General features: G+C 36.4%; 2 long non-coding RNA genes across 2 annotated transcripts; both read right to left on the minus strand.

The window, feature by feature from the left end:
* Positions 1-1,704: 1,704 nt before the first annotated feature.
* Positions 1,705-6,662, minus strand: LOC113080301 (uncharacterized). The gene is made up of 6 exons (XR_003281836.1): positions 6,417-6,662; positions 6,146-6,213; positions 5,172-5,351; positions 4,957-5,093; positions 2,390-2,407; positions 1,705-1,883 (listed from the first exon to the last, which is right to left on the minus strand). It is a non-coding gene; the product is annotated as an uncharacterized LOC113080301 (long non-coding RNA).
* A 1,101-nt stretch (positions 6,663-7,763) lies between these two features.
* On the minus strand, positions 7,764-9,093 carry LOC113080300 (uncharacterized). Its single transcript, XR_003281835.1, has 4 exons — positions 8,804-9,093; positions 8,330-8,437; positions 8,180-8,230; positions 7,764-7,920 (listed from the first exon to the last, which is right to left on the minus strand). It is a non-coding gene; the product is annotated as an uncharacterized LOC113080300 (long non-coding RNA).
* Between the last annotated feature and the right edge of the window lie 2,704 nt (positions 9,094-11,797).

Consider the following 11,797-nt stretch of genomic DNA (forward strand, 5'->3'; position numbering starts at 1 on the left):
ATTCAGATCTGGACATCGGAGCAGGAAGTTTTTGTCAAACAGTTCATTGGTGATAAATGAATATGTGACCTGAGGCTTTCTTTTAATCTGTCGATTTGATTTTTAAATGATTTCAATGACTTTTGGATGTCAATACTTCTTGTACCTCAGTTGCTTGTGTTGTGTTTTATGAATCGTGGATGGATTTATCAACTGAGAAATAAAGTTGAACAGAAATGATCATGAACTCTTAAAGATGATGATGAAAAGAAAAGGTAATATTGCATATCAAATTATATCTAAGTATGAACTAACTTGCGCAATGCAGTAAATATTCTTACTCTACCCTAAATCAGTGAAAAATGTTTGGCTCAGTTTACAGAAAAGTGTACGTTACACATCCTTTCATTATGATGCAACATTGTTTCTTCAGGTGAGTGTTTAACATCTTTATTATTGTGGGGATTAGTGTGTAAGTGCTACACACACACACGCGCGCGCGCATCGGTCAGAGTTTGGGATCAGAATGATATATTCTGATGAAAAAAAAATGATTTATTTATTTATTTTTACAGGAGTTTACTCATCAAAACTGCATTTATTAAAAAGTGTTATTTTTTTGTTTTGTTTTTTTGCACTAAAAATCTTTTATCTGCACTGATCTTCACTTCATTGAATTTGCACTCTATCTGTCATTTGCCTTGCGCTGCTTTATTTAACTTTATTTTTAATTTTATTATATGCCTTTTTTACATTCCCTTATTGTATAGTTGTATCTACATTTTATATTTGATCTAGATTTTTAGGCTTTAATGTTAATGTTATCTGTGTGCACCGGGGTCTAAGTGTAACGCAATTTCGATTCTCTGTATGTATGTACTGTACAAGTGGAAATTGACAATAAAGCAGACTTGACTTTATTTATTTGATCAAAACTACATGGGGAAAAAAAGTGAAATATTATTATGAAGTAAAACAACATTTTCTATTTAAATATACATTAATACTATTTCTGTGATTTTCAGCATCATTCCTCCAGTCTTCAGTGTCACATGATCTTCAGAAATCATTCTAATATGATGATTTATTATCAGAGTTATGCTGCTGAAACTGTGATATTCTTTCAGGATTCTTTGATGAATGAAAAGTTAAAAAGAAGATAATTTATTTAAAATAGAAGTCTTTTCTAACAATAAACACTAGAGTTCAAAAGTTTGGGGTCAGTAAATTGTATTCTTTCTTTCCAAAAAAAAAAAGAAAATAGAACTCTTTTAGGATGTATTGTTGATTGTTTTGATTCAGATCGGCACTTCGGAGCCTGTTCGCGAATCTGTTGATTCAGATCCGCACTTCCCAGATAGCAAACAGTCATTGAAACTATGCTGAATCAACATTCCGTTGTCAACGTTAAGTCATTGAATCAACATCGAACTCTGATGTTGATTCAACATCACTTTGCACCCTGATTTAATATTGAAACAATGTTGAAATTCTGTCCATAGATCAACGCAATTTCAATGGTATTTCAATTATCAGGAATATTGAAACAATGTTGAAATTTCAACTGAACTAAGGATCAACGTGATTTCAATGGAATTTCAATCGTTTTTAAATGTTAATTTTAAATGTAATGCCATAAATTAAATAGCCTGCTTTATCTACAGCCAGGATGTTAAAAATTAATGGAACGTTTTAAATCTTGAATACAACACAGAACACACCACACAATTTAAAATCAAATTAATGTTTATTAGCCTCTCTACTCTTTATTTACACTTCACTGTCATCTGATGCCTGCATAAGTTGTCGTCCAGTCCCTCCTGCCCCGGTCTGGCGCATAGCGCAGCCACTTTTGGGTGAAAATTGGGTGATCGTAGCTGTCCCCATCTGCTGAGTAAGAGCATCTAAAACAGAAGATAAAATCACAATGCAAAAAAAATATAGCATTTAAGTTAAATAGAACATATACTTGAACTAATTCAGTAGTGCAGTAGGAGCAGTAGTGTTGTAGGCTAGATCATATTTCCCCTATATTCAAAGCACTTTTCAAAACTGCCTGTTCATGGATGTATTCGAATTAAAGGGAGGCAAAAAGGATTTGCTTGCAGTGACGTCTTTCATAAGGAAAATGTATGAGGCCAATTGATTAAAAAAAAATTATGTTTATTATTTTATTAGTTCAGAAGTAGTTGTTAACACCACAAATTTAATATAAATAACTGGATACTAATTAAATAGTTAATGTAGATTAGAGTTACCATAGACAAAAGATGTTTTGACAAAATAATCATAGACAAAAACCATTTCATTCAGTTTTTGACGAGGTTTTGGGATGGAAAACCAATTGCAAGTGATGCAAGTTGTTTGCAGAAATAAAATAAAATGAAATCAAAAATGTTGTGTTGCTTACTTGGTGTGCAATAGTGATCTGTAAAAGAACAGAAAAGACAAAAATCTCTGTTAAAAACAGCAATTAAAATTCACAATCATACTTTATGTACTTTATACATAAGTACTCCGGTAACCAATCTGTTATTAAAAATATAAAAACAAAGAATATAAACAACATAATATACAAATTAAATATACAGTGGTTTATTCTTTTCAGCTACAGTTGATGTTATAGTTGCATTCAAGAAATAAATGTAAAATATAAGAAACAAAATACACTTTAATGTAGGCCTATAAAATATAAAATTCTCATTAAAGCTAATGAATTACTCCCCCGGCCTCTCAGATCACCATAAATGTGTAAGAGATTTTAATGCTAAAATATGCTATTTTTTATGCTGCACTTTCTTCCTATAGTGAATATCAAGCTAAAATATATCTGTTTGTCAGCTCAAATGTTTCAGTGGTAGAACTTTTGCCTAGCGTGTCAGAGGTCCGTGTTTGGGTTTTAAACCACACTTGTATGTTTTGTTTTTTTTAATGTATTTATCAAAACTGATTATGTTTATCAGTTGTTGTATATCAGACAGGGATACGTTTGTGTATATTTATGTTTAGTAATTTCACCGGAACGAATAGACCGTCTGGTCTCCACAACGGATTGAAGCGCGTGTCCGATTGCAGACCTTATACAGTGCAGACTGTACACAGCATCCGGGCCACTGATCGCAGCGACAACAAACACTTTGATCACTTGATAAAAAAATAATAAAAAATAAAACATTTAAACTCTAGATCGCCTCTTATTAAATTAAACTTATTGTACTAACGTACAATTGATGCTCAGCTAAATAACTGGAGATGTTATCTTTATTTGAATTGATACATTCGTGCCGCAAGATGTTTCTATTATGAAGACTGGAAGACTCTAATAGTCTGGACTCTGAGTTTTTGCTAACTTTATAACATAGAAGACAACCACGAAGTACTTTTGGCAGATTTTGACATATTGGTAAAATGAAAATCAATTTCAGTGAATGCAGCAATGAGTCGGTTAACCAACTCAAACAGTACACTGACTGAACTGCTATGAAGAGAGAACTGAAGATGAACACAGAGCCGAGACAGATAACGAACAATAGACTGACTCGTTTACGAGTGAAGAACCGGTTGCATTGGTTTTCGGATCACCAGTAGTTCTTTCGGACAGTTCGATTCAATAAACCAGTTGAAGAAAACGATTCACCGGTTCTTTTGCCCTTGACGTAATGGCCTTCGGTTTACCTGGGCTCATAACACTAGCACAGAATCAGTTCAGAATCAATCACCAAAAGAATCAGTTCGGTTCAGGCACTCTGTGTGTCAGTCTGCTTCACGCTGAATCACACATGCGCAGTATCAGCAGCTCCTCGATTCTTCTTATCTGTCTCGGCTCGGTGTTCATCTTCAGTTCTCTCTTCACAGCAGTTCAGTCAGTGTACTGTTTGAGTAAATGAATTACTCCGGGATATTGGTTTGTTTGAACTCAGAGGGAGTGTCAGCAACATTAAAAAAAGTTTAAGTCATTTGTGGATTAATGCGTATTAGAGACGCGAACCGTTTAAAACGATTCAGTTCGATTTGGTGAACTGAATGATTCTTTCGCGAACCGGATATCCAGACTGCTTTGTTTTGAACTCTCTCACACAACAGACACGGAAGAGAAGACAATGCTAAATAAAGTCGTTGTTTTTGCTATTTTTGGACCAAAATGTATTTTCGATGCTTCAAAAAATTCTAACTGACCCTCTGATGTCACATGGACTACTTTGATGATGTTTTTCTTACCTTTCTGGACATGGACAGTAGACCGTACACACAGCTTCAATGGAGGGACTGAGAGCTCTCGGACTAAATCTAAAATATCTTAAACTGTGTCTGAAGATGAACGGAGGTCTTACGGGTTTGAAACAACATGAGGGTGAGTTATTAATTACATAATTTTGCTATCTGGGTGAACTATCCCTTTAAGCATGACTGTTGAAATTAAATTGTAATACTTAACAATAAGGGTCCATTTGTAACATTAAGGAAAGCTGCAGAAGTATTGTTCCTTGTTAGAGTGTGTTCATTACTATTACTAATAGGTTTCTTTTTACATTTTAAAGTTTTTTTTTTAACATTGGTAATCTATGAAATAACTTTAATGATCAATATAATAATTAATATTAATATTACATTTTTATTCATTTAAAAAGTATGGTTCAGTACTTTTACTGATTTTTTTTTTTAATAGAAAAGCTCTATTTTAGTTTTCATTCAGTATCCATTTTAAAAACTATTGGTTGATAAATTTGGTATATTGGCCAGTGTGGTCCAACCTAGCTATCAGTATTGGTAAAATCCACTATTGGTCAATCTCTAGTTGATAATACTGTGGTGCGGTGTGTGGATGTCCAGCATTTGTACAGTTCTGCTGCTTTGGGCGTCGTCATTCCCGTCACCAGTGTATTGGCTGATTACTTTTACTGAGCATGTAGGGAAATTTACTCTGCATTTAAAGGGATGGTTCACCCCAAAATGAAAATTTGCTGTTAATTTACTCACCCTCAGGTCATCCAAGGTTTTTGCAGTAGAACAGTAAAGGTTTTTAGGTGAAACCGTTGCCCTTGGTGATTCTTAAATGCAAGTCAGCGGCTGCTGGTTTTTGAGAAAAAAACAACAGGACCAAATACCGGTGGCTCCTGGTGACACATTGAGATCTAATGAAGAGAAATTATTGGTCTGTACAAGAAAATGAACACTACTTACAACAGTATTACCTTTAACCCAAAGCCTGGGCAACCAGCTGTCAGCGCGTTCACAACTGTCCATAGACGCAACTTCTCTGTTGCATGACAACGGATGCACGCACGAGATACTGGAGCTCATGAAGCTGTTTGCCGGCGCAGCATCGTGATGTCTATCAGCCATCGGCGATGGAATCGTCTATCGGCCCAACCCTAACCAGGATGACATAATTAAACAATTGTACACCATTTTGAATACATTTTTTATATTTGTTAGCTAAACAAATGCACAGCTTCCACCAAGAAAAAAAAGCAAGCACACCAGGTCATGTGACTAGAACCGACTCAATCAGCTTCCTTCGGGGTGAAATTCCCCATTGTTTTTGAAAAACGGGGTGCACAAAAACACTGCAGGGTTTGTTTTACTTTTCTTCGAAAATAAATCCTGTACCAGAGTTACAGCAAGGGTTTTTCAGTGGTGGAAATCCTTTACTGAAATGTCCTTGTTGTAACAGAGATCCCAGCTGATGGATGCCTAGCAACGACAGACACCTCAGGCACGTGCGTGTGTGTTAACTGGGCGCATTGACACACGCAACCACACGCCTACAGACATATTTAGCTGAGCAAGCCAAATGAAGCGAGCGAAAAGACCAATTTCGACAAAGGGCAATGAAGTTACTTGCAAAATATGTTGCGCGGTATTAAAATGAAGTAAAATAGTTGTGCAAGTACAATGCTGTATCACTTGCGATGCAAACATCCACAAGCAAATGAAAGCCGATGAGTACAACTGATGAGTAGTTTACACTTTAGATTAGGGGTGCAGAAAGCTTTGTAAATGATTTATAATGTTTATTGAGATAATAGTACAATGTTGACATTTCAATGATTTATAAGTGATTAATAATATATTAACTAGTAACTATTAACCCTTAAGGATTTTGTTCGATTCAGTTGTTTACTGAAGGCCCTGACTGAAACCCCAGGGTACTCAGGGTACTCACTGTCTGACAGCAGGTTCACTCAGACTCTGCTCATCATCACTGAAGAATCCAGGAACAAAACAAGCCATCTGACACAGAGACAACAATATTTACTCTGCAGTTCCAGGTTCATTAGAAGGAAACAAGATAAAGCAGAGGTAAAATGCAGATAAAAGACAGAATAATATATAACAACAATAATAACATATGTGATATACAAATTCTACTACTAATAATATAATCTTAAAATAACGAAATCTATATTTTTAATTTTAGGTTGAGTGTGACTTACGTTTTGATGTCAGGGACTTCTTAAAATTGGTGAAATATATTCTGAAAAAGGCATATTAATGTATTTCATGAGCTTCTTTCATGAGTATTTCATGAGCTTTTTGAGTTCACCTGTATTTCTAAGTCAGTATCTCCCGTCAGCCACGTTTCTGAAGGGAGATAAGTTACTGACTTAGAAATACAGGTGAACTGAAGAATAGGGGGGTCACAATTCTCCAAATCCTCGATTCGATTCTAAGGTCACGGTTCGATTCGATTCTCGATTTTTACATTTACTCTCTTTAAAGCACAGATTGTCATTTTTCAAACTAGACTTTTATGTAATATAATATCTGACCTTTGTTTGCAATGTACCACATTACACTGTCAAATTGAAAACTTTTATTAACAACATAATGTAACAATAACGTATATCTTTAGTCAATTGAAAACTTAAAATAAACTGCCATCCAGTTTCTCTTTTGTAAGTGCAGTCACAAAAGATGACATTCAAGTTCATAACAAAACAAACAAAAACAATAAAAAATGACTAAACTAACCTTCAAATATTAAGATGTATCTATTTAAAAGATTAAAGATAAAACACTTGTTAAACACTTCTGTCATTCATTTAGATTTATTTATAATATATATATATATATATATATATATATATATATATATATATATATATATATATATGTATGTACTGTGTGTGTGTGTGTGTGTGTGTGTGTGTGTGTGTGTGTGTGTGGTGTGTGTGCATCATTACAGTCTGTAAAATATATGTATCTCTTATTACAAGACTGCAATCACTAGCAATCAGAAGAATTCCAGTTAATCAAGTATCTACAAAAGATCTACTCTATAAACAATGCATTAAATTACATTAAAGACAAAAATAAATTAAACAAGCAAAAGAAATTATTACTCGCATGTATCTGGTCCACTGATGAAGTCAGTCATGGTTCAAGTCAAGTGAATTATTAATCATTTTCTATCAGGCGTCGAATACTGACTTTAGGAAAAGGGGAATAACCAATGACATTTGAGATAACAACTAAAACAGCAAGCCCCGCCCCACGACTGACAAAAATTGTTCGCGCGAGCAGAGGTGAGATGATCGAGCGCGAGGATGTGGGGAATGAGCATGCGCGCGCGAGGGCATTTATTGCGCGCAGAGTACATGTCACGCGCGCGCGAGAGTTTGAAATGAGCTCGCGGGCTCCCGTTTCTTCGCATCCGATTCAGTTTTCCTCTCGCGGAAGCCATAGCGCGCGCCAGCATCAGTTGAATGCTCGGTTATTTTTGTCATTGATTTGCCGTCATACAACATGGGGGCGTGGCAAGTTCGAGACTGTGACTTAATTTCGATCGATTTCGATTTAAAATCGAAATCGTGACACCCCTACTGAAGAAGCTCATGAAATAGATTAATATGCCTTTCTCAGAATATATTTTCACCAATTTTCTTTTCAAAAATCTTGGGAGTTTCACTTTGTTCTGTAGAGTTTCTTTCTGTCATCCTGAAATCACAGAATAATTTGTATTAATATCTGTTTATCATGAAATATCAAAACTCATGTGGACTTGTTTTCAGCCGATTAACGTTACACTCTCAGTGTAAGTGACGTCATCGATTCAGTAAATCAGCCTTTTCCAAAAAAAAAAATACACTGACAAATCAACAGCAAAACATTCAGAGCCATCAAAATATCTCATACACACACGAAGATTTGATGAAAAGCCCAGAGTTTCATCAACAAGAGCTCAAAGTTAGCCTACCTGAAAACTGTTAAGACGCTAACGGACTTTTTCGAAGACACTAAACCATTTCTATAAAATAAATTTTATTGAAATATGTCAATAACAAGTAAGAAACGTGTCAGGAACATTTGTATATCATATTTGTATGATTTTAGCGACTAAACTTACCTAAAACAGTGTAAACCCCAGCGAGAGATGGAGATTACTGCTTGCCAGTAACGGTTTTTGTGTTGACGCCCCGTTTCCATGGCAACTCTGCTCCCCGCTCGCGCAGAACTCACCGCACACACAGCATTTACACAAACAAACATCTCGAGTTAAAACATTACATTTATAATGTACAGCCTCATTCAATAATCACTCATTATAGAGACGGATTCTTTCTGGCAGCCTGTAAAAGAGTGAAAAACACGACGATAAAGCAGTGAGGACTTCTCTTTAATAAACCGCTTTTACATTTCCATCCGAGAAACTGCTGGAAACGCAAGGCTTTAACATTAATTTACCGTGACCGTTGTCTAAACAAGTTAACGGTAACACTGTTTGAAAATGAGCCAGTCTCTTCAGCTGCCTACAGACTGTATAAAAACACACCGCGTGCCTGTGCTGTCTGGGTTCATATCGAATATTAAGCAAGCTTACCTGTACGCTTGTGCCAAGGGTCCAGAAATGAGCTGTGTCCGGTGCAGTACGTTGGGTATACCACCCGTTGATCTCCCGGTCAACCAAAAATCGATGGATTTTCAATCATATTTCCCGGTTAACTATATTTCGATGCATTTTCAATCATATTTCCCGGTCAACTATATTTCGATGACTTTTCAACAACCGCATAGTTTCTCTGTCCACTATACATCAATTACTTTTCAACACATTCAGGGATCACCCGCGGTAACCAAATATCAATGCTTAATCAATCATAAAGATAACTATAGATCAATGTTGTCCCATATTGTTTCCATCAACATTAATAACATCAGGTTTTCATCGATATGGTAATGGTGATTCAACATTTATTTTGCATTGAAATTTCAATATCAACCATAATGATGATTCAGATGGAAAAACAATGTTTATTCAATAGCCGTGTTTCCACTATCGAGCTAGGACCGGGCGTGCTAGTGCGTGCCAGGGCCAGTCGCGTTTCCACTGTCACTTCCGGGGCTTGATCGTGCCTCGCCGGGGCTTCCTCGGGGCCAACGGCCAGGTTTTTTCGGCCCGACGAAATCCTTGGGCCAAAGCGGGCCAGCTGGGGCTAGAGGAGGAGTTATGAACAAAGGCGGAGTTTCTCCGTGTCTAGAGAGCGTCAGCGCGGATCATTTCAGAAAGAAAACAACTTTAACACCAGCATTAAAGGCTTTTTAAAATCAGTTGAGCTCAAAACTCACTCTTAGTCAGCAGCGAGTGTTTGAAATAACTTGATCCGATGTGGATTACAATCACTAAACAAGGCAGAAATATTTATAAGCGATGTAAAAGACTATGCACGATAAACATTAACATTAGCCTACCATGGTAAATATGACCGCTTGGAGAAATCAGACGTCAGCATCTTATTCTCTATCACAATTGTGTATTTATTAAGTAACATTTTATCTGTCGTCTTGTTTCGTGAGTTTAGCTCCACGTTATATCATCAAAATATAATAATGATTTTTGTTTGGGAGCTTTTATAAAAATAGAGAGTCTGCGCTGTGGATCATTTCAGAAAGATAGCCGCTATAACGCCAGCATTAAACGCTTTATTTAAATAAGTTGAGCTCAAAACTCACTTTCAGTCAGCAGCGAGTGTTTGAAATAACTTGATCCAATGTGGATTATAATCACCATACAGGGCAGAAATATTTATAAGCGATGTAAAAGACTATGCACGCTGGGCATTAACATTAAACATGGAAAATATGACCGCTTGAAGAAATCAGACGTCAGCTTCTTATTCTCTATCACAATCGTGTATTTACTAACTTATATTATCTATCACAAGCCTCGTCTCGAGAGTTTAGTTCATGTTGCCTATTATAAAAATATAATAATGTTTTTGTTCGGGATCCTTTATAAAAATAAAGATATCATTCATTCTTAATGTGACGTATAGGCCACTGTGACTACAAATAAACAGAAACAGACTCTACTGAATAAGCAGGCTATTTTCATAAGCGTTAAAAATAAATAAATAAAATATAAAGTGTATTTATGTGCGATTAATTTTGAGTCTTGATAAATAAAATCATTATGATCAGTATCACTTATTCTATAGTTAAAACATCCATGCTTTTGAATTTGAATAACAAAGCATGCAAACAAACGGCCGCTTTTATCAATCAATCAATCACCTTTATTTATATAGTGCTTTAAACAAAATACATTGCGCCAAAGCACTGAACAACATTCATTTGGAAAACAGTGTCTCAATAATGCAAAATGATAGTTAAAGGCAGTTCATCATTGAATTTAGTTATGTCATCTCTGTTCAGTTGAAATAGTGTCCGTTTTAATTTGCAATCAAGTCAATGATATCGCTGTAGATGAAGTGACCCCAACTAAGCAAGCCAGAGGCGACAGCGGCAAGGAACCGAAACTCCATCGGTGACAGAATGGAGAAAAAAAACCTTGGGAGAAACCAGGCTCAGTTGGGGGGCCAGTTCTCCTCTGACCAGACGAAACCAGTAGTTCAATTCCAGGCTGCAGCAAAGTCAGATTGTGCAGAAGAATCATCTGTTTCCTGTGGTCTTGTCCTGGTGGTCCTCTGAGACAAGGTCTTTACAGGGGATCTGTATCTGGGGCTCTAGTTGTCCTGGTCTCCGCTGTCTTTCAGGGCAGTAGAGGTCCTTTCTAGGTGCTGATCCACCATCTGGTCTGGATACGTACTGGATCCGGGTGACTGCAGTGACCCTCTGATCTGGACACAGACTGGATCTGGTGGCCACGGTGACCTCGGAACAAGAGAGAAACAGACAAATATTAGCGTAAATGCCATTCTTCTAATGATGTAGAAAGTACGGTGTTATGTGAAGTGTTCCGGTTCCAGTTTACCTAATTAATGCAGCCTAAAAATCCTTTAACGGATTTGGATATTAAAAGCATATTAGTATGTTATGTGTATGCCAGGTTAAAGAGATGGGTCTTTAATCTAGATTTAAACTGCAAGAGTGTGTCTGCCTCCCGAACAATGTTAGGTAGGTTATTCCAGAGTTTAGGCGCCAAATAGGAAAAGGATCTGCCGCCCGCAGTTGATTTTGATATTCTAGGTATTATCAAATTGCCTGAGTTTTGAGAACGTAGCGGACGTAGAGGAGTATAATGTAAAAGGAGCTCATTCAAATACTGAGGTGCTAAACCATTCAGGGCTTTATAAGTAATAAGCAATATTTTAAAATCTATACGATGTTTGATAGGGAGCCAGTGCAGTGTGGACAGGACCGGGCTAATATGGTCATACTTCCTGGTTCTAGTAAGAACTCTTGCTGCTGCATTTTGGACTAGCTGTAGTTTGTTTACCAAGCGTGCAGAACAACCACCCAATAAAGCATTACAATAGTCTAACCTTGAAGTCATAAATGCATGGATTAACATTTCTGCATTTGACATTGAGAGCATAGGCCGTAATTTAGATATATTTTTGAGATGGAAAAATGC

Source organism: Carassius auratus, unplaced genomic scaffold (genome assembly GCF_003368295.1).
Source record: "Carassius auratus strain Wakin unplaced genomic scaffold, ASM336829v1 scaf_tig00030829, whole genome shotgun sequence".
Lineage (NCBI taxonomy): Eukaryota > Metazoa > Chordata > Actinopteri > Cypriniformes > Cyprinidae > Carassius > Carassius auratus.